Source organism: Ptychodera flava, chromosome 21 (genome assembly GCF_041260155.1).
Source record: "Ptychodera flava strain L36383 chromosome 21, AS_Pfla_20210202, whole genome shotgun sequence".
Classification (NCBI taxonomy): domain Eukaryota; kingdom Metazoa; phylum Hemichordata; class Enteropneusta; family Ptychoderidae; genus Ptychodera; species Ptychodera flava.
Window position 1 is genome coordinate 26,075,418 of NC_091948.1, and position 24,287 is coordinate 26,099,704.

The 24,287-nt window shown below is 38.7% G+C and overlaps 1 protein-coding gene across 2 annotated transcripts in view; it reads right to left on the minus strand.

Annotated features, from left to right (window-relative positions):
- The window catches only part of LOC139121851 (G-protein coupled receptor 54-like), a 190,286-nt gene extending 176,448 nt beyond the window's left edge, over positions 1-13,838 (minus strand). The window contains exon 1 of one of the 2 annotated variants that reach the window (XM_070687077.1): positions 13,607-13,838. The gene's annotated coding sequence lies outside the window, so the exon portion shown is untranslated. The remainder of the gene's footprint in view (positions 1-13,606) is intronic. The other variant, XM_070687073.1, reaches the window with a different exon arrangement.
- Between the last annotated feature and the right edge of the window lie 10,449 nt (positions 13,839-24,287).

The following is a 24,287-nucleotide window of genomic DNA, read 5'->3' on the forward strand; positions in this document are numbered from 1 at the left end:
ACACTGGCCGTACTTGTGACTGCTGACATTGCTAACGTCACGCTGATGTATCATGTGTAATAAACCTGTCAGTTAGTTCTGCTGCAGAAGTCGAGAGTATGTGACGTACAGGTCTGTTGAGACCGCGACAGTGTAGGCTCGTTACTTCGGCTGTCTCTCATATGTGACTGTCTGTCATAACAAGGAAGAGAGACACACATTTAGACACATCACTGGCAGCCGTTAGTTATAACTTGATTGAACACGCACGGGTAAAGGGAAACAAAAGCTCTAACGAGAGACACCGTATTTTACACATTTCACACTTAATTTGCTTTTTCTTCAGTCAACGGGAAGGACCAGATCAAATTTTCATTTGTGTTCAATTGTCACGATCAACGACATAAAATTTTTATTTGAGTGTATCTTACATTTTTCATTCACTTCACCTGTAAGTGAACGAACTTTAGAAGTTGACTGCTAACACTGACGGGGTGCCAAAATCAATGAAAATAAAGCAATCTAAGAGCGAAGGTGATAGAATTGCTCAAGGCTAAAACAGCTAGAGGTGTTTGAAAGGGTTACCGAATAAGAACACGTCCAACGTATCATTCAGTTTCAATTTGTATGAAATTTATAAATTAACGATAATCCACGATTGACGTGCTTTTAGTCTTATTTGTCGTACCATGTTAAGGCAAAGGGTTGTTTCTAAATTTGATGACATTTTCATTATCGTTCCATACGCCTCCATGACTGGGTTATTTTCACAGCTACATTGAGCTATCAGAGGTCATTTCATAATCCAGTAAACTAAGTAGGGTTACTTATTTTCCATTATATTACCATGCCCTGCCTGACGCATTTTGATTTGTCTAGCTGAACCATGTGACGGACCACAAATACAAAGTAATGGTCTGTTTACATGCCCGTGAATATGAATAATAAATTAACAACTCAAAGAATCTTAACTTTACAGCTAAAACGTAAATCATAATCAATCACAAAATGAGATGGAGCACTTGTGGGCCAAGTTGAGATACTTTTTTTCTGAAAATATCTCTGGATTTGCCAATATTTTACAGCACGCGTGACAGTGCGTCGCATATTGCTCAGTTGTGGGGCCCAGTTGTCGTTCGCTCCAAAAAATTTCGCAAATTTTGACGGTTTTCTTCGGTTCGTTGATAATATAATGGAAATAACAGACTCCACTCTGACCATTAACGTTTATTTATGGGCGCGGGCTCGAGGAAAGCCAAATTAACGGGCTCTCTCTCTCTCTCTCTCTCTCTCTCTCTCTCTCTCTCTCTCCCCTAACCAGGAGGGCTACACGATCTACCGGGGTTAATATTACCAATGCATAGATGAATCTGTACTGAGCACAGACATAATGATGATTATACGTGACATACAGAATAATTCTTAAGTCTTATAAGTAAGAAATCTGTAAGTACAATGTACAATTTATTCATCCTCATTTTTACTCCCCTCACCTTTTGTCTAGAGCAACATTGATCATTAAACTAAACAAAATCAAGCTAACTGCAAGATTCCAATTTTCCTTTATGACTATTTCCGACTTCTTCAATTATATCTCCGTCCACACTTGATTTTAATGGCCTTCTCCAGCACAGGCTTGGAAAGAGTATTTCTGGCACCACCAAGGAGCAAGGAGTATCACTAGAATACTTGAAGCTATCGACAAGTGAGAGAAAAGCACGATACTTGATGCGGTGCTCAATCAAAACTTGTTAAATTATGATCCATTTTTTGCAGATGTATCAAGTGACATTCGTATCTAGTCTAAACTAGTCGCCTAGGAGATAAGTCTCAAATTGTGCACTTTCTCCCTTTCGACTCGAATTGAAAGATAAGTAAGAATGTTCGTCCAAGGAAAATATTGGACGCATCTTGTGATCCGTGAATTATTTCACTAAAATATACATATGTGAAAATATCAGAAAGAAATATTGATTCGATCATCGTCAATTTGGAGAATTCAAGAAGTTAATGAGACAAAGAAAACGATCTAAGAGCTTCAAAGTTAAAAAACCCACGTCGTGAATCTTAAAACATTGTCAACGGTGACAGATGTACAGTTCATGAGTGGCAGTGGGAAATAAAATTTTTGCCTACATCTTTGTTGAACTGTCAATAGTATGCCTTTTTGTGTGTGTAGTATTTGTTCATCTTACGAAATACATTTTTTGTTGCATGGCATATTTTGATCGATTTTTTCAATCAGGGTAACACCTATGGAAAGTTTTTATCTCTCTAGTTGAAGCACCTGTTATGGTGTCTTGACACGCAAATGGACGCTACGCGATGATACCCGATATCAGATCTGCTAACAATGTAAGCTAGCATGTATATCAATCACGGTCTCTAGACAGACTTTTAATCCCCTGATCGTTTTGACAAGCTTCTTCGTCATTTTCCCCGCGACTGTGACGTCACCAGTCTGCCAGTCGTCAACTTAAAGATGACACCAAGGGTGCCTTAACTTATTTGACCGGTAATAAATTTTTCATGACCAAAGTACATGGCCATCTTAAACATATATTCTAAATTTTGCGTTTAGACAACGTGTACACCAATCGTCAAACGCCGTTGATGTGCTGACAATAACGGGGAGGAGAATCAGTTATGAACGATTATTTAGATAACGACATGCGTTATCATACACAACAACTCTTTCAGCGCATTTTATTCCATGTTATGAAGAAAAGGGGGTTATTAAAGTGGCACTCTCACTTGGTAACATTTTTAAAACACATTTTTTTAATGCCAACGGTCATATTTGACATGGCGACTGCGCGCGGATCGCGAGATATCGATAAAAACATGCCTTCAAAAAAGTAAAAGTTTGAATTCCGGTGGCCCACCTAAATTCAGCTTCCGAACATCAAACTTTCGGCACTGGGGCCATTGTCAACCAAGCTATGGAGTACGAGTCTACGCTTACGCTGCTGTATGCCACAGTACCACTCGCGTCGGTGACCGGTCACGCCCCCTGGGGGAAAGCCTAGTCTTACTGACTCTGAGAAAAAACGGAAAACAAAGTTTGATTCCACCAGAATTTGCATAGGTGACTAGCACAGTTACGTGCGGTTGATACATAGCGGCCGCCGAGTGGTATGCATAGACGCATACCACGCGCGCAGCGTACTGTGTGGCAGACGACAAAATGTAGTCATCGGAGGCGGCTAATATTTGACACGTAAAAACTGATGTTTATGTGGTATTGGTTAAAAACATAGTACAACTGATTTAGAATAATGAACACGACAAAAACTAAGGAGAAGTTTTACAAAACTTACCTGAGGTAATGGTATAATGCTGTATATAAAGTCTTTGCAATGGGAAGTAAATTAATTGCGTCGTTCGAACTTATTGTAGACTCCCTAGAATATCGTCAATCAGAACAACAACAAACCTTCGGGGGATTTCGGTCAAAATTAGAAACGATCGTAAAACTTCGGGATGTGAAAAATACGCTCGGGAAATGACATGTTTTTATCGATATCTCACGATCCGCGCGCAGTCGCCACGTCAAATATCGACCGTTGGCATTAAAAAATGTGTTTTAAAAATGTTACCTAGTGGGAGTGCCTCTTTAAGAGTTAGGGCTGACAAGAACCGAATCAAATGTCACGCCTTGTGGACGAATACTTTCCAGGAAGCAATTCGAAAGAATGCAACAGCACGTGCTTAGTCAACCAGTTCACCTTTTTTTGTAGTCGTCTCCAATAACGATTATGTAACAACGTTCTGGCGAAGTTTTCACACTTTGATAGCCTTACAAGAAAGGGGTTATTTACATAAACATTTAATTGATTTGAGTTTCGCTAAATCTTTACATATTATCCCTGTCTTATTGGAACCAACCTTCCTCGATCTGAACGAGTACTTGGACTTTGGCAAGAAGCCGATATTGCTAAAATCCTCAAGAGAAAACACGTGTAAGTAACAGCAACGCGGAGTTAAAAATTAGAATACATCCCACGTGACAGCACATGTTCTGTATATGCATCGAACAAAAATATATAACAAATATGCGAATGTTCAATTTATATATGCATATACATATGTATATACATACACACACAAACACACACACATATATACACTCACACGCATATGTGTCTACATACATACATTCATACATACATACATACATACATACATACATACATACATACATACATACATACATACATACATACATACATACATACAGCTTGCACGGCAACAAACCTGTCACTGATGAGAACTGTCACTGTGAATCACTTTATGAAGGTTACAGAGGTCACATTCCACGCGGCGAGTTTCGAGAGGAAATTTTTCATCATAATCAGTAGAAATATCAATATATAGGGCCCATGCTTAATATAGGTCGCATATTTTTTTCTTCATTTCCTTCCGGAACATCGACTGGGGATTCGTGAATAATTTGATGCATTTGGACTCATTTTACTGGTAATATCAGACCACCTGCATTACGAGATTGAAATTTGCCATTCCACTTCTCGTGACACATAAGTGGAGAAGTAATGGGATATGTCGGTAGCAAGCACGATGATCACATGGTATGACTTGCAATTTTTCAATATTCGGTTAAAATGCCCTCAGTGACGAGAATGGTCTTGTAAAACAGTTTGCTTTCTTCCAACAGCCGGCTTCAACCATACACCATCCATGAAAATAAAATATTACTCTCTGTCTGCTGGGGTATACATGTAGTTAATTAAATCGACAAGAGACGCGGTTCCCACAGATTACTGTTGTTAAATTCATAAAAATCATTTATTACGATAATATATGTTTGCGTACTAACCTAAAAACCTGAATGTAGCCTACACATTATTCTTCACACTATCATTGTAAGCACTGTCAGTTTTGTAGGAAGATGACTCCATTACTACACGTTATCGACACCATAGAAAGCAGACAAGCGTGGTTTTAATTTTTTCCCCTCATCCCAGGAGATTTAATGAAAGTGAAGAAATATGGTTAGGGTCGCTGATGTTTGAACTAGGGTAGATCGAGTTACAGAAACATATATTTCATATTCTGGCGTTAGAGATTCGTGGTTTTCGGTTTTGTTCAAGAATTTGTTTTAGGGGTAAATGACACTGTAGGCTCCTTGATGGAAAAGAATTTGAATCACTTTTTTTTAAATCTGATAACATCAAAATGACTTGTTATCGTTCCAAGTTTGCTTATTATTTCTAAGCTTTCACGTATGTTTCTAAATTGTACGAGTCTGTCTTCTATGGATGAATATTCCTACCTTGGAGGCATTTTAATGGCAATGGCAATGATACTGAGTCAAATGATGTTATTTTATGCAAGAGCTAATTCTTTGATTCGCAATTTTGGAAATGTTCGCATTAGGCCAAAATCACCTCATGTCAAGTTTATGGGTCCTCCATGAATCGCTTGTACTTTTTGAGTGTTTATATGAAAAAAATGTATCTATAATGTTCCCATAGCTGATAACAAGGTCTCTAGCATTGTTTGTATTGGTATCGATAGGCAATTGAGCATTTCCAGTACTATTGTTTTGCTATTATGGTGCTTGAATGCATACAACGAACTTCACGCTAGAAATTTTACTTGAGGTTTACATACTGTGTCGTTTTGCTTATACTTGCTGCTTTTAGTCCGTGTGTGAGTTTTAAAAAGTGTGTTTTGGAAAAGATAGTTTAAAAGATTTTTTTTAATTAGCCTCTGTGTATGTACTGTCATATCCCTTCGTTCCTCTTGTTTTTTTGGAAGTTGAGCTGTTTTCTCGGAATAAATTATTATTATTGTATCATTATTATTATTATTATTATTATTATTATTATTATTATTATTATTGTACTTGGGCCTCAGCCCAAGTACATTTGTTTTCATTCCGTGGGAAAAAACTCTGTAAGGTATAACCATTCCTGGCTGAGACCAGGGAGGGCAAAATGTCTTGGCTTCATCTTTCTTGGCATAATAAATGGCGTAATGATGTTAACTGAATGGAAGTGCTGCTCTCAGCCAGTCTTGAATAAGTGAGATGTGAATATTAATGCTTCTCTATCTGAGTTTTTGCCACAAAATCTTCTGAATATAATCAAAATGTGCATCGAAATGCAACAATTAATGCACCCTCCGTTTCTAGGCGATGGCACGACCCTTGCTACACCCACTGGACGAGCCAAAGTGGGAGGGGTAATTTCAGTTTGGTCGAACAAGAGGGCTCGAGACCAGAATTTAACATTTAAACTTGAAACATGTTTAATCGCTGACAAGATGTGGACTAGTGTTAACCGAAGAGTAAAATTGTGAAAAGGAAAGGTTTTATATCCCGGACACAATGAAAAACATTACGACTGGAAACTGTACCCCCAGTTGAGAATAGTAATGCCCACAGCGATGGAGAACACTTATCCTTGAGCTGAGAAAACCAGACCATCATTTCGAAATAGAGCTGCAGATTCGAGAAGCTCGTTCAAAATAGCTAGGTACACCCCATAAGGGGTGGTTTCGAGTTTTGAGGGCAAATTTCGCCTCCTTCATATAGAAATCGTACGTTTGTTTTTCCAGGAGACCACACCATTTGACACAAAATTTGCATGTAAAGGGGTCGCCAGTAAGCACGTGGTCAAATCTGGCATAAGAAACAATATGAAATGTTGGGTAAAGCCAGTCCAAAATAAACTGATTTGAACTTTGTGTTTTGTAATTTATACCACTGCAGTAACATTACCTTTTTTGACAACATCACACAATGTAATACGTTTTGAAACTGAATACTCCGACGTATTCTGTGTCTCCTTTGCTAAAAAATACGGTATGCCGATTACCATGTAAGGAGATGATGACGTCAAGACAGATTTGTAGTGTGTTTGGTCCTGGATGGTGCACGAAGTTTTGTCAAGGTAGCTTGTGTATTTATTTCCTAAATGGGAGAGATTAGGGTCGATCTAAACGAAGGCGAAGAATGTTATGATCCTCTAAGCGAGCTGAACTCTAACGCGAATGGTTGGATAATTTGGAGGATGTCTAGAATGATCTCGTCTCATTAAGATTATTTGGCGGTCAGTATTGAATTTCAACTGCGTCACAAGTTTGCGAAATGAGTATTCCGTCGAACGGTCAACGAACGATATTTTATAAATCTGGAGACATGGCACATCGCATTTTTATATTAATATTTTATATTTTACAAAAGATGTAAGAAGCAATGATTTTGTCGAAAATTCTGAAAAAAATATAGGAAGATTTGATCGCGAACACATTTTCACTTGGGGTCAACTAGCTCTGCGTACGATGCTGTGTGTTCCGCTACAGCTAATCGCCCCGCTCACCACAACCCTGCAAAGACCCGTACGCGTACGTAGGGTCGGTGACTTCAAATCCATTTTGGGACTTGACGTAAAAAGCCAAATTACTGCCGAAATTCAGCGTTCTTGGGCCCAAGTCGTATCCCAGCCTACCTCAGCTACTCGATCGCTTCCAAAAATGACAGTCTTTTATTCACTTCTCGTAAATAACCGTCGATGTCGGCAACTCTCTCGCTAGCCCTGCGTACGATGCTGTGTGTTAGCTGTAGCACATAGCATCGTACGCAGGGCTAGGGGTCAACATGGGGTCGCAGCCATGTTGCCTCAAAACTTATTTCTGTCTGCACTCAAAACTCAAAAATGTCTGATATGAACCTGAAAAATCGATGCAATTTTGTCAAACTTCGGCGAAATTTCAGCATATAGACAAAATTTCATCTAGGTAACTAAGGTAAATTTACTGAAATTTGATCGACAAATAATCCTGAGCTTGAACGTGACAGCTCGCCTTCTCCGGGAAGTCAAGTATCCAGCTGCTCATACACAGTTGCCCATATGGCCAGGTTTATGAGATTGTTTTCAAGCGACGGCGGCAGACCGTACGGGGCTCTGGATATGAACCTACCGCCGGTGTAGCTGTAATACCGGTAACTGTTGCGTTGTTTTTAGTGCCCACGGACGAAGTCCTGGGGGAGTTATAGGTTTGGTCATGTCAGTCCGTCCGTCCGTCCGTTCACGCAGATATCTGAGACATGCCCTGGTCAATTTCTTTCAAACTTTGCACAAGAATAGTACCCAACCCCATACAGATGCACGTCGATTTGTTTCACAATGCGATCGAATTTGGCCGTGTTAGAGGACTTTTTAGTTTACACCTCCATAGACTCCCATGTATAAGGCAGTTCTCCATAGACTTTCATGTATAAGGCCAAGAAAAATAAAAATTTAGTTTCTCATCGTATTCATATTGCCTAAAGGATGCAGTGACACAGTTTTTTGTCCCCACGGATAAAGTCCAGGGGGCTTATAGATTGGGTCATATCCGTCCGTGAGTCCATCAGTGAGTCCATTGGTTCACGCAGATATCTCAGACATTTTGACAAAATATCATGTGACCTTGGTGACCTTTGACCTCAAATATACATTATTGTCCATAACTCAGTAACCACAAGTGCTAAACCTTTCATATTTGGTATGATGGGACACCTTATGACGCCACTTATTGTACCTCATTAATTATGTGCATATCTAATTTTGAGCGATCCAATAGAGCTAGAGGTCTGATTTTTGGTATATAGGGATAAGTTAACAATATAATTTGTTTGACAAAACGTCACGTGACCTCAATGACCTTTGACATCAAATATACATATTTTTCCACAACTCAGTAACCACAAGTGCTACACCCTTCATATTTGGTATGATAGGACACCTTATGACACCATATATTGTACCTCATTAATTATGCGCATATCTTATTTTGAGCGAGCCAATAGAGCTAGAGGTTTGATTTTTGGTATATAGGAATAACTTAGCAATACAATTATTATGACAAAATGTGACGTGACCTCAATGACCTTTGACCTCAAATATATATATTTGTCCACAACTCAGTAACCACAAGTGCTACATCCTTCTATTTGGTATGATAAGACACCTAACGACACCACATATTGTACCTTATTAATTATGCGCATATCTAATTTTGAGCGAGCCCATAGAGCTAGAGGTCTGATTTTTGGTATATAGGAATAGCTTAGCAATACAATTATTTTGACAAAATGTCACGTGACCTCAATGACCTTTGACATCAAATATATATATTTGTCCACAACTCAGTAACCACAAGTGCTACACCCTTCATATTTGGTATGATGGGACACCTTATGACACCACATATTGTACCTCATTAATTATGCGCATATCTAATTCTGAGCAAGCCAATAGAGCTGGATGTCCGATTTTTGGTATATAGGGATAACTATAGGGTAGAAATCTAAATATGCCCATCTAAATATTAGACATCTACCATCGAGAACAAAAGAAATTTGCTGTAATTTGAATATTTAAGGAGTTTAAGCAATTTCACTATAAATAAAGAACCCCTGCCTCAAACTCCACAAAAGTTGCTAGACATATTTTGCCGTTGTCATGCCATTGCTTCGTTTAATAAATGCCTAATTGACAGGAGGAAATTCAAGACCATATTTGAATAGTAGTATATATTGTCCTCAAAATTACTCTATCTCGGCCCAAGTACTCATTGCCTTCAGCAATACTGCCTTGTTATTATTATTATTATTTACATAATCAATGCCATGCTTACTCTTTTCTCCATGATAATACAGGCCGTCGATTTGTTCTTTCTCCTTTATTTTTTAATTGCATATGATTGGTTGTTCAATCTTTTAACGAATATCCATTTGGAAGTTTGAGCAGAGTGTAGAGTGTAAATGACCACAGGTCGGGCTCGATACATATTTCTCTGTCACAGTGGGCCAGTTCCAACAAATGAAATGTGTTCAGAGATGCGGAGAAACCATGTACGCGTTACTATGAATATTGCGAGTATATTCCGAATACTGAGGAAATTTTCAAATTAATGTACAGACTTTAGTTAGGCTATCACACATGTTTATCACTTTACAGCAAAGTTAACAAAGCATGGGAACCATGCACTACCAAGGCTAAGCTAACCAGTTATGCTATGCCAGGCCTGTATCTCACTCTTCGGACCTATCTTTCCATACATACACCAAACTCGATTATAGTGAATCAGTGTTACCGTCGCTAAGTGCAAAGGGGCCACACACCGATTCCCTCTTACCCATCTTCATAAAGGTCACAAGATATTTTGTGATGACTTAAGATTAATTTATTTCCAGCGTGGAGAGGGCGACCTTAGAAGTAAAAAATAATCCCTTTTGTTCTGATTACTTGTACAAATGTCTGCATCCAATAGAAAAAATGTATTTCAAGAAGAGTTGCGTAGTCTAGAAATTAAATGTATACTTAACATTACACTACAGTTTGTGACTATTCCTGTCACGGTAAAAAAGGCCCTTGTGTGTAAATACGAGAAATGAGGTCAATTTCTTGGCCAAAATTTGCACATGCGCACATTCTGTTGACTGAACTTCGGTTTCGGGATAATTGCGATACCTAAACTCTAAGACGTCATGCCACTAAGGGTTTCCTTTTCTGGCGATCCAAATCGATTTTTTCTCGCGGAACTTGATTCAACCTGTTTCGGGGGTTCGCAAAATGAAGTATTAATGACCAGAGGACGAGTAGACCGTACCATTAGAGGGTACTCCATCGAACACACCGTCAAGATTTTGTTCAAAAATTTGCAGCACGATCTAAGATGACGCTGCGGCAAAGTCCCAACAAACGCAGGCTACAATTGATTGGTTTATAATGTCCAGAACAGAATGGCTATTGCTTTACTGTAAGATTACCGAAGATTTGGCGAAATGTCGGGTTACATTGTCATCAAGAGATATCGTTTCTTTAGTGAGTTTTCGTATTTAAAAATATCTTAGAAAAAACGAGAACGTTATACAGGAGATTTTGTTGAATCGTTGGCGCCACCCTTAATCTTTTAATCACTACATTCAGAGCGAAATAAAGATGAGATGATGTTAATAATAATGATAATTGGCATATCATCATCATCATTATCATCATAAACAACAACATCAACAACAACAACAACAACAACAACAACAACAACGACATCACCGGCAGCAGCCGCATATATAACAAATAGTTCAACAATTTGAAAGGAACTATACATAATGTGAAGATTTAATGTGATGTATTTACAGGGACAAAGTCGGCCATTTTTCATGAATTTTGTTTGATGCAAGATACTATTTATATTGTTTGACATGTTGAAAGACACTGAATGAATGGGTGACATGCATATATTCGATCCAGATTTAGACGCGATACATGAAACCATCGCGCAAATGAATTAATGGTCATGACCATTAATTCATTTTTGCGATGGTTTCATTTAATTTGTTTAAAACCGGGGTCGAATAGATGCATGGTCACCCATTCATTCAGTGTCTTTCAACAAGTCAAACAATATAAGTAGTATCTTGCATCGGACAACATTCCTGAAGAATAGCCGACTTTGTCCCTTTAAGCTTTTTCCTGGGAAAAATGCTGTCAGTATACAACCATGCAATCATCAAGACAGCCAAAAACTTTTATTGGGCTTAACAGCTGATTTGATCGAAGTCGGTAACTTTGGAGATTTCATTAATTACAGGTACATGGTAAATTAATACTATAAGCATCAATTCCAAACAAAATTGACTGTTTAAGCATGTCATAATAATTTTTGACTATATGAAGTTTCTTTTGTTGAAAAAAATGGCTGACCAAACTTTTTGCTCAAGTGACTTCGACACTTACGATACACCTATTGTTCATGTACTAGTGTCGACCGACCAATTATAGCATTATCAAGTAATACACTCAAATTATCAGTCACTTGTTGTGGCCTGGTAAGGTGATGTTGAACAGTTACAAAGACGGGGCTGGTAAAACGTACCACAGTCACTAACCAAATATTATTCCAAGAGAAGTCAAAACGGTATTTATCTTGAAGATACGTCGGGCAAATGAACAGTGTACTGGGCTTTATGAACAATCTGTCAATTTAACTGAACTAAAATTAAAAGCTAGAGCAAGTCCCACATTTCCGCCATACGCGATTGCTTGTTAACTATGTGCTCCAAGGTGGCCGCATACCGAGAAACTCATTGAAGATGCTCAAAATAATCCGTATTTAATATGCTCAATAAAATCACTGGTGAGCTGTGTCTGCATACCAAAATTGCTACAATTTTTTTCACAAACGTTCTTGCCACACTCGTGCACTAACACAACACCCGTACCCGAGACGTCAAATCTCGGAAAGAGATGGATCAACACTATAATATTGCTCATTAACAGTTCTTTCTCCATTTCTCCATCAACTTGATCACCTGCACTCTCTAACACAAGACCAACGATTTTATTTTACTTCCATTCGTTTAAAGTGACAAGTTTTCCATGAATTATGTTTGCAGATTCAATTCACGTAAATTTCTCTTGCTCGACCGGTCGGCCATTTCAAAACCTTTCAAATCATTAAAGTTGGAGAAATTACAGCAATCATTAGGACAGCGTAAGCATGGATTAATCGTTACCATCCAGTGATTGTTGGCATGCAATTTGTTCAAGTTGCGCCATGACAAATTCGCTCAGTTTTTCAAATCCACCGTCAGGGCAAAGATCTTACTTAGAAGAGGTCATGTGTTAAAGAAACGATTATGTACCGCTGCTTTAGTCTCTATAAATATCTGAACACTCGATCTTGCTATATGTTTTCGGGAATCAATGTTTTTCTTAAACGGTAATATTTCAAAATTATTGCTGGGACATGCAGAAAATAACGAGTTCATCGATTAGTAAGATTCAACTGTTGTCTATGTCGAAATACGGCGATTACTGTACGTTACACTGTGTCAGTTACTGGACTCGAAGATGTCTCAATAGTCTCATGCAGTATATTCTGAGAAATAATGTGCTCTTGCGAAATAGTAAAGAACTCATTTCCTGGCGCTTGACATGTTATTTGTATGGTTTGTTCGCGCGCTTGGCTTGATTTTGCGGACGCGCACCGTGGAGCGTTCTTAACAACGACCATGAAACAACAACTGCTGACAATCATCCTGGCGCGATGTCTCCCGCAGATCCACTAAATCCGCGAACCAATCATCGCCTGATATAACGGATCAAACGCGAATTAAACAAATGTTGAACGCGTGTGAAGAATTCTGATTTCTTTCTCTTAATTGATATAAAAGAAACGCAGCAACGGGGCTTTAATTCACTGGCTTATGTAGAGCTGCATGAGCCGGGGACTCGTAAATTTGACGGCAACTATGGCTGAGATATTGCTGCAGTCATCGGATCATTACGCCTCCTATGTGATGCGGTCAGAGCTGAAATGTTTCGCGTTTGTCTGACGTTTTTAAAAAAAAACTCCGCGATCGCACTTGCAACTATATATGTACTAGCGACACTCAGCATCCACAGCGCACTTAGCTTTCTCCTCGGCAGTCACATACAATAAGCTTTGAAATGGGTTGCAATGCTGGAGAAGGCTTGTGTATAAATCGCGCGAAATCATTCGTCTTGTAGCTGTGGCGACGCGCAATTGTGCCACAAAAAATTCTCGCATCGAGAAATACAGTTAATATCACTGTAAAAATTTCGCCAGTGTGTAGAAAATATCTCCATACCTTAATATTTTGCATCTCCAAGAGACTTATTCGCAGCGCCAAGGACAGGCCACACCGCGTTGTAAGCGTCGGCGTAATTTGTGAGCTCCCTCGCTGATCTCGTCCAGCTCTGCTCGGAATCCCTGCCTAGTATTGAGTCTGACCTTTGACCACTTGTAACTCATTTACATTAAGGTAGCATGTAGGGCTTGTCATGCACAGGTCTACAGTGCAACGCATCTGTGGAAGGTATCTAATGCAGTATAGGGTAAAATCGTGGATTTGTCTATTGTTACAAAGTCATGACTTAGACGAAAATGATATTTTCTAAGTCGATACGGAATAATATCGGCTAAAAATGAGATATATCCCGAAGTGCGTCAACGCTGCACACCGACAATGGGCATTGAGCGAATCCTGTTGCCATTATACACGAGTGAGTAAAGCTGATTACGCGTAAAGAGCTCCGCTGCATGGCTCACCCTTTGTCGAAAAAATACAATGATCAGGTATACGTCTTCGTCAGGTGAAGACTGATACGACATGATAGCCATTGCTGAGGTTATTATGCATGCGACTCCGATGAAAGGAGTCTTTCCCCGAATGCTGTTCCTCAGAAAGCGTTCATTAGGAAATTGCCCGAGTGCACTTACTGCAATCCACGCCGCTACTAACCGCCTCTCTAGGAAAAAGCCGTAATGAATGCAGTGGAGCTACAGCTGTATATCAATGACCGACAAGATCTTTCTGAACGGGTCGAAATGTTATACTTCAGACAGAGTTTAGTCCTAAGGGGTACGGTGATCCCACTGATATCGTTCAGCACTGCATTTTTAATCAATGTCGGTGGAACATTGCATGAATCTTAAAATCGGACGAACTTTGATGCTGACACCTTAAGGCAGCAACTCTCTTTAGGAGGCAAAAAAGAGAAGTAGGATTCTGCATGAAAGAAGTATCATGTAATAGTTCAGAATTGTGATTTCAAAAAGTAAAATTTTAAAAGGATCACGTCCTGCCTCACTCAAAAGTTGTGCATCGTTGACTATCAACAGAAGCGTAGATTATACTGCCCTCCTAGCTGCGAGAGTAGAAACACAGGACAAAGAAATGTTGAAAGCAAGCCTCCTTAATGCATTCTGAATAGATTATGTCTCTCCGATGTCAAGGCCTATTAGTTACTCACCTAGAGCTCAAAAATGATAAGCCTTGCCTTAACAGATACTGTTAGTTTGTTGCCAAGCAATGCATCCACGGCTGTTGGAGCTTGACTCGCTGTGAAATCGACACATGCAATTTCCTCCAGCAAATTACTAAATTTGGCTCAGTTAATTCAAACACACCCGGACATATTGTATTCAGCGAAAATCCAGAATTTCAACGCAGCGGGTCGCTTGAATTTTTCAATATTTCCCTTATCGTCCAATGAATCATCAAGCTCTGGGGGTTAAAATGAGATTTCACATATGTAATGGTGATTTTTATTGAGTAATTGTCCTGAAGATGTGATTAAATTTTTGTGTTAGGCTATCCTTTCTTCTGTTGTTGGTATATGGCATGTTTACAAGATTAGCTATGCAATAAGAAGCTTACAAGGCTAGTTTATCAGTTCATATTTCAGAACGAAGCGCCGTATTGCAAACACGCTGTACAACAAAACGTACGTCAAAATTGGAAATTTATTCATTATCTTTGCAACTGCGTCAAACTAGCCGTGCCTATTATCGACTGAAGAAAGCAACGAGGAAATGATAAAATATTTTCGCTTGTTGTGTCCTTTCTCGTCAAGCTGACTGGCTCCACTGCGATGACAGTGCCTAACGTCGTATCTGCCATGACGTAACACATTGATGATTAGATGTCGTCATTTCTCATGACTTCGACGGATTTACGTCATCCCGGTGTACACAATACAGCTCGTCTAAACGCATATATCTGTTTGCTGGCGACACACTGTTTTGGATATTTCACGAAAATAAAATACGTGAACAATGTATATTATCGGACAAGGCAATGCGTGGCATTTCATAACGTGGTCATTTCTCATTAAAATTATGCTCTTATGCTTGTGTCAGATAAAGAGTGGTTATTCGATTTGTGACAAAAACACGCAAGTGCAAACACAATGTTTTTTAAGAAGGATCGTTGCTCCGAAACCAGAACGGTCGTTTTTCCTGTTTCCTTCGAGACTCATACTTAGTTAGCTTAACATTAATAACAAAACCTTCCATTTTGAAAGTGCAATCTGTGCTCCGTACTTCTCGTATCAAGGCCATCAACTTGTCCATTACGCATTAAAATGCACCAATTAAGTGTTTGATGAAATGTACTGTCTTGTCAAAAGCCAGTCATTTTTTCAATACTGTTCTTGAATTTACCATCATATTATACCTATATGAAAACGTCAGTTGGACAAACAATTGCAGCAGATGGCAACAATTTTCCAAATTTAACATTCCCTAGAATTTAAAATTATATATTCTAAGTCCTGCCGTGAGTGATGCGATGGACTATCCTGCACGCTCAGTCGCGTGTAACTATACGCGCAAATGCATTGCCCCAGGGTTGATATTTTACGGGCAACAAGCGCTGGAGCCCCACGACCGTTACTTCATCAATTAGCGGACACTGAGACAAATCATGGGTTTACGTCATGTAGAAAGGCGTATGTATGTCTGGATGGATGTGTCATTGTTACACGAGAGAGGTTATTATTTTAGAAATGTCAGCTTTATTACCACACACCGTGGAAACTGCAACGTACCATTATCTATTTTTCATCACTCAGTTGCATGCTGGGAAGTCGCGTAGACGTGGTAATCTGTGTGGGCTGTTCGGACACCGCGAGTGTGCTTTTCACGGGAACCGGTACAAAGGGCGAAAGGGGCTGCGACTTGGGTGGCAGCAACGGGTCTTTCTGTATGTCGTCGTAGTTATAGTTATCAATGTCGTTCCAGGCCGTAAATCATCAAAACTGCCGCTGCGAGTGAATAATGAAGCATTTCTGAGCTCTAACAGCGGGAAAGAATTTTTTGAAAGTAACCCCTTTTATCTACTTTTTATCTCAATCGTAATGTAACAAAAATTGATGATGCTGATCTTATTCTTTCCAATGGCATTGCCACTGAGACATAGGATGCGAAATTTATACCAGCATTGTGAACAAACAGGAAAATGGAATACTTAATAACCATTGGAAAGGGTTGAATTTTGAACGACATAAAAAGACTCGACGACTGTCAGTCATTAATGGAGTATGCCTTCCACGTGTATGTATATTTACATCGGGGGCGGCAATGTAAAAATCGCCCACATACCTTGTTCAGACAAATTGTTTTCGTTTCATTTCTATTATTTTAAATAATATGTCAACTTTCCTTTCTTGAGTACTGCAGACGATGCCGTATTTTGCAATTTAAGTTGGTAACGAAATCTGTTTTGCTTTTTTGGTTTTTTTGTTAGTTCTTTCTGCATTAGTTAAGAGTAAATGCTTATGGACTCGTCGTTTGATAATTGCGAATGTCGAGAAATGACAAATTACCCGACATATATTTTTTTTCTTTAAAGTTCCGTCTTTATTTATTCCCAGACTAGTACAGTGCATGCATTCTGAGGTAGGCAGACAGATGTTGTGTAAAATCTTCGTATGGTGAAACCACTCTCGCTTCGACTGTTGTCTTGTTAGCAAGCCTTCCTCGCATCTATTATCGGATTTTAGTGCACTCGAAAAACAATCGATGGTCGGAATCTCTGTATCGACTGCATCCTTCCTGAGAAACGGGAAAAAAAGCAATCATTTGGACTGGTGAAGTTGTCGGGTTTTGTGTAAATTGGACACGTACGCAACTTGCTCGGTAAAACACAGTAGTACAAGTGAGCAGTCTGAATGATAATTTTTTAAAGAAATTATGCCCAAACTTTCCTAAAGAAAATTTATACTATCTTCTTTCGAAAGCAAGAATGAAAGCAAGCGTCCATCTGGTCAAATTTAGTACTAGAGAAACAAATTACCCCAATATATACACGGTTTTGAAATTCAAAATGGCGGCCACTTTAATGTTAGCTAATTGGGGGTGGGGGTCGATTTTCACAAAGATAAGCTGGTGAAAATTTTATTTACTCCACGAGCTTCAAACTGAGTCCCAATATGTGGAAGATCAAAGTTTACTGTAGAAGTTTGAGAGTCCAAATAACTATCTCCGAAGCCTATTCTACATCTGAATCATCTTTCTGAAGCTGTTTGAAATTTTGAAATGAAATAGTCTGGCTGAGATTAAAATGTGCCGAGGTCATCGTAAGATTGAGAATTTCAATGAGTCATTATATTTTGCATATTGCTGAAAAAATTCTTATCAAGTTTTTCTTATAGGGATCGAAATAGAGGCTCAATGCAGGTATTTCTGACCCTATATTCAAAACACAAATACGAATGCAAGTCATTTTACGTTGAACTTTCAAATGTCAATTGCGCAGAGACAAACTATATTGTTCGCCCATTTGCCATTACTAACCCCGAGTGCAAAGCCTCAATCTTCTGCCACTCTATTTCCCACATAAAGACTCGCTGGTTGAGAGAGTGCTCGGTACGGTTCCGCAGAGCAGTCTGTACTTCAGGATGGCTGGAGTTACAAAGTAACTGTAACTGACTTGTGACTCTAAGTTTCACGCTCTATGCGATCATCGGACAACTGAGGAATCCTTGCAAATCCTTTCCCCATATAATGTTGGGCGGCACCCGAACAGATGGCAGAGGAGTTGGTATATGTGGTAGCCGGTTCCACTATGATGTTTTATGTTGGTTCATCAAATAAAATTCGTTTTTCTACACCCGCGACCCGGCCACTCATGGAGTATAACACTATATATATATATATATATATATATATATATATATATATATATATATATATATATATATATATATATATATATATATAGATAGATAGATAGATAGATAGATAGATAGATAGATAGATAGATAGATAGATAGATATGTATATATATATATGTGTGTGTGTGTGTATCTATGTATCTGTGTATGTATGGCGGTAATAATCGTTTGCAATTCAAAGCGATAAACGATGGTTGCTTTGGCGAAAAATAGTAAATCCCTGAAATTTGAATTGCTAAGTCGGTGAGAATCGATAAACCTCACTTACATATATTAGTTTTTGACCGTACCTTCACAAGACCGAATCAGCTATAGCTACTTGAGGTCATTTTTCATAATTATCGCCTTTGATAGATTCCCGAAATATGAGCCGTAGACATTAGCTCCTAAAGTGTTTTTCGAAAAGCACTAAGGAAACGTGTTTTAGGTAGTTGAGTATGTAGACATTTAGGTCTGAAGTTGAAATATGAGACAATGAGTTCTATTTTTTGTTTAGTACACGGAGATGTGAGCTGCTAACATATGGTTTGTTTTTAGAGACCAAAAAAGTACAAGAATTTCAAAGTCGGATGTTGAAGCAAAACGTATATTTTTGGATAATTGCATACATTAATCTTAGTAATTCGAGCCATTCTGCTCTACTCGCTTCTTATGGGGATCATTCATCAACGATTTATTCGTGACAAGAACACTTTGGGATTATATTAGTCATCAGCTCGAATGCCTTAAATGTTTGGTGTCTTTACATTTGAGCATTTTATCCAATGTAAAAAAAACACCTAGAAGACAGTTTTTTTCAAGAGAGTGAACTCCATGGTGTTTATCCCATTCCTCTGCAATATCGACTCTACCCTGCTCACTTTTGATGAAAACATCTAAGCTAGTGCAACCGCAACGGAATCTGTGTCCGGACACAGACAATAAGCGTGTACTGTTCTCTTGCTGTGAACCGGTCAGCCGTTCTCGTCCAAAACGCTGTCAAAAGTTGTCAGCAATATCGAACAGTGCAGTAACTCCTATACATTTCGGACGTGTAGAGAGATGCTTTTTTGAAATATTTTGCTCAATAAAAACTTTCGAAAAATTAATGAAATCTTGCTGTCAACGCCACAGTATGTACATAGTTTGATGAGACTCGCATACCATACATACTTAAATGATCGTGTGCGACCTTTGAACTCTGTCTTTCCCTTAGTACAGCTATCATAAATTAGTATTCTCGTATTAGAGGCCTCTAATTAAAATTTGAACTTGCTTTATCGCAGTAATCCATTCATATATTTCTAGTAGGCCTAATATCGCCGCGATGGTTGAAGCTTGTCTTGATTTTCATCAAATCTTTCATCTGCTCTTCGCGATCCACATCTATAAAGTGTGAACGATTGTTGTATAGGGGAAAACTTCCAAAGCTCAAATACCATGTCTTCGTTTTATTTTTGACAAGAATATTTCATGATAAATTTGCAGATAATGGCTTTAGTTGACAGATTGTATGTTTCCAGACTGGCACACTATAACTGCTACAAAAACACCTTAAACACTATACAATAGACATGTATTGGAACCACTTTGTTTATAAAGAGGAAAAATATTCAGCTACATCATACTTTACAAGAGCAATAAAAGTACAATCATGTTATTGTTATGTCATCGTGTCAGTCTCGCCCATGTGTCATTCTTATTGGACGAAACCACACGCCGGCCGTGGTAAAATGCACCCTGCTAAAACGGGCTCTTCAACTAGCAAAGGAGCTTAAAAGGGAGATAGAGAGCACTCTGCAGGAAAATCGACGTTAAAAGTAAATAAATGATTAAATACATGACGATTAGAAAAGTAGTGTCTTCGTTTAGAATATTGCTTCAATCTATAACTGCCTTATTACAGTATTTCGTTTGTGCTTCACCAAATCAGAGACGTCACTTTTTGTCGTCTGCTTCGCTTCTGCTGCCATGGCGAAGCACGAATGCTATATATCCTTCGCGTAAACAATGCTGGATCCCGGACGCTGAATTTCTGTTCGGCAATCGCTTAATATTTGATTATGCTGTCTCGTCCTTTTTCTCGCTAAAACATGTCATGCTAAAACGGAAGAAACAACTTTTAATGCCATGAACACAGATGTTGATACAGTATAATGGCAATAACCTATAATAGCAATAATACGTACGGACAATGGACACCTTGTAGCTTGTGCTATATGTCACGCATTATCCCCATTGGTCAGATGATGGCACTCGTTGTTGTTGGTAGTCATGCAATATTATGAACAAAGTCAGTAATTTGTCTATTGCGCCAAGTCTGAAAAGTCTGTTGAAGTTGACAGTGCCGCCTAATCATAATGCTCACCTGATATCATGATTTACTTGTTCTATGCAAGCCTCTGCAATTGAATGATAGAATATTCCCTTAATTAATGTTAAATGCATCCCCGGTCGACAAATTGCATTGAATTTGGAAATTTGGTTTAGTGCGTGTTTTGAGGATAAAACCATTTTGTCTTAACTTTAATGCATGACTCTTTCTTCCATCAACTTTTGATTTTGCTGTGCATGCAGTATATAGTGCAATGGCGTGCGAGCTTTCACAAAGTCTGGACCTGAGCACTTGGAATATGTGAAGTAAGTTCTGGCTTCACAGTAAAGTTGGTGATCTAACGCATTAATATCGCCCACCTTACTGAAGCTGAGGCAGGTTTGATACGTGCAGTTTTCAAGCAGGAAAACCGAAGCAGTGATTATACATCTTCCCGAGTCAAGTCACCACCTCTTGTCTTCCAAGTTGTTGTTTCTTATTTATCTAAATGTTAATTTTGAAGAAGACGTGGCAAAGGTGAAAGGAATTGCACAAAAATAAAGAAGACACATTATCAAAATTGGCCTAAGAAATAACACACACATTGATGAATACGAACGCATACATGCACATACAATCACTCTGTCTGTCTCTCTGATTGAACCCACCTCTCCCCCCATACACTCTCTCTCTCTCTCTCTCTCTCTCTCTCTCTCTCTCTCTCTCTCTCTCTCTCTCTCATATTAAGCCCACTATCCACACACAAAAGAAAATAACTTCAAATTAGAAAAAGGGAAATACTGTAAGATTAAAGTATTAAACTTGCCGGAGACGGATCTTTCGCCATTTTAACACAGATTGTGTGTCTTAGAGTTTCCTTACAAACTTACTGGGGCAATTACCGGGATAGGTTCCAGAATAATAAGGTTGGACTGTCGTCTTCCAGAAAGTCATTCAACCTTTCAGTTCGCTTCTTAGTAAAACCGCGCTCGCTATATCAGACGTGAAGGCCACAGTAATGAATACGCAGCAAGGAACTAGACACGCAGCGTTCGGTGTACATTATATGGAATTTGTTTTGATAAACCAAACGGACTGTGTCATGTCGCTCATCATCGTTGTACGGTGCCAAGGTTTATGCAAGAACAATTTGGTGTTCGTGTTTAGAGCAAGGCACCCTGGACAGATCGGTATTGGGTGTAATTCTTCCTATATTGTAACACTGTATACCGTTATTAAGGACTTCGTGGTTGGCCTAGGCTTTTTAAGCACTTCGTGTCGACCGATGATGCAGTGCTGTCATTTGCAATAAAGTCATTGAAGCTTAAATACGTGTCTAAGCAATTGTGTCAACTTGTCTCCACTTTGTGTTGGCGAAAGTCGCTGTTGGACAAGGGCCAATTTGGCTGCTGACCTAAAAACTACGACGACACGCATGCAGTTGTCACGACCTCGACGCAGAGGAAATCTGACAGAAGAACTTTATTACTTTGACGTAATCTCCAGCGTCGTTGCCGGATCATTACCTATTTTTACTGGGTAACCTCTTCAAGTATACTCAGATATTGCATTGAATGTCAATCTGTATATACTTTGCATAATATTAATATTTGCAAAAGGTTAGCTGTAAATTGCACGAAGTACACATTGTGTTGAAAACTGTCTAGCAAGTTTATTCGATGTTCGGAGTGGATAAGGGATAGAAATTGGAACGGACAAATCAAAATGCACGACTGCACTTGTGAATAAAACGGTATGTATTGGCGCGGAAGTTTTGTTCGATTTTGTGTGAAAAAGAGATTTATTTACAATCAATATTTAGTAAACCTACTAAATTTTAAGACTATATTCTTTGCACCATGTACGTTAAGCTGACATGAGTTTCGATGTGACTAGCATTCAAAGAGTATGCTTTCCATCACGTGCTAAACATTTGTTGAAATTACGGATCAATTCTTTGGTGTCTTTCAGTTATTTAAATAGAGTGGCGTCTGTGCAAAATCCGCTAGGTGGGTTTTCGTAGGTAATTATTAGTAATTATGTTGTGAAATTCAGTAAGCAACTTGATTATTCATATTAAATTTTCAAAATTGTTTGCATAAGTTAACATGAGTCTGAATCTATTTTACTGCGTCAGAGGAAGTAAACCTGTTTCACATAAATAGATTCATGGGATGAGGAAATTTTAGCTTCTAAAATTCGAAATATTAGGAAAGAATATATGCTCAACATCGATTAGACTGACTTCATGTACGAGACCCATGCCAAGATCGTGGCGGACTTTGACCGGTTTGATACACAAAATGTTTGCAGTCAAAGGTTAAGTATTTTGTCATAATGCAAATATTTCTCTTCGAACCAGTCGTCTTGCCATCATGAGAAAATTCCAGAAGACATAACTTGCATTATGTTGTTGATTTCCTTTCGTCTCCAGGATAGACCTTTTCTTTCAGTCACCGACACGTGACCAGGCAGGCAACTGATACGAAGGGAGACAAGGACGAAACGACGATATAAAAAGGAATTTACTAGCCCTAAGTCTCATGCTTACGTCAGCTTGGAACGACGTCATAAAACAAGTTGTGCTGAAAACCATCATGAAGGAATGCACTGAAATTTTTACAGGGTATGTCAAGATATAGATATGTTTGACAGTCTAGGAGACGGAAGGAAAGCTCAAGGAAATTAAAAGCGGACCGTGTTTCTTTTGGGTCAGCAGACACGAAAGATCTGATTGTCTTTCATAGCATTACGATCAAGTTGTTATCGTAAGGGTACGGTAGCTTGGTCAACATTCTTCAGATATATGTTAAGTTCCTGCACATATACGCTGCGTCATATTCAACACTGTAGCTTTTGAAATAGTGCCTGTTATTTTTTCACTTAATCGTCCGATTGCTCCAATTTATTTTGTCCTTCTATTATCCGTCTGTAGAATGTCACAATCGGAGCCATGAGAAAAATTTGAAATAATTAACGAATAAAACTGAAGTCTGAAGCTGTGCAATAAAGGGTAGCAAGGTCATGGAATTTTATTGTTATTGGATATTTCGAGAGTATTAAGGTACCGTAACTCAAGGATACCTACAGGTAATTTTAGCCATCATGTTGCTCAGTCGAGTAAATTTGCATAGTTATTAATATAAGGTGTCGTTCATTTCCATATTTATTAGATGGCCCGCGCATTAACTCTGGGAAGAAAATAAATCACTAAAATTTCGTGTGATTAGATTTGACAAGATTCCTTACACCATGTCATGGTACTAGAAAAAGGCGATTGTGGGGTGGGGGGGGGAATTTGAAGACAAGCAATTTTCAATTAGTCAACATAATTGAAAATAGGAATTACTCTATTTAATTTACATATCATAGTTCGGAATCAGATTTGATCGTCCTTTTCATCTGTAACGGACGATTGACTGTTATTATCTCATGGTAACTGAATGGTTAACGTGGCATGGTCTTTGTCCAATTGTGGAGAAATTGTCAGTGGCACGTTTGAAACCGTAATACAAAAA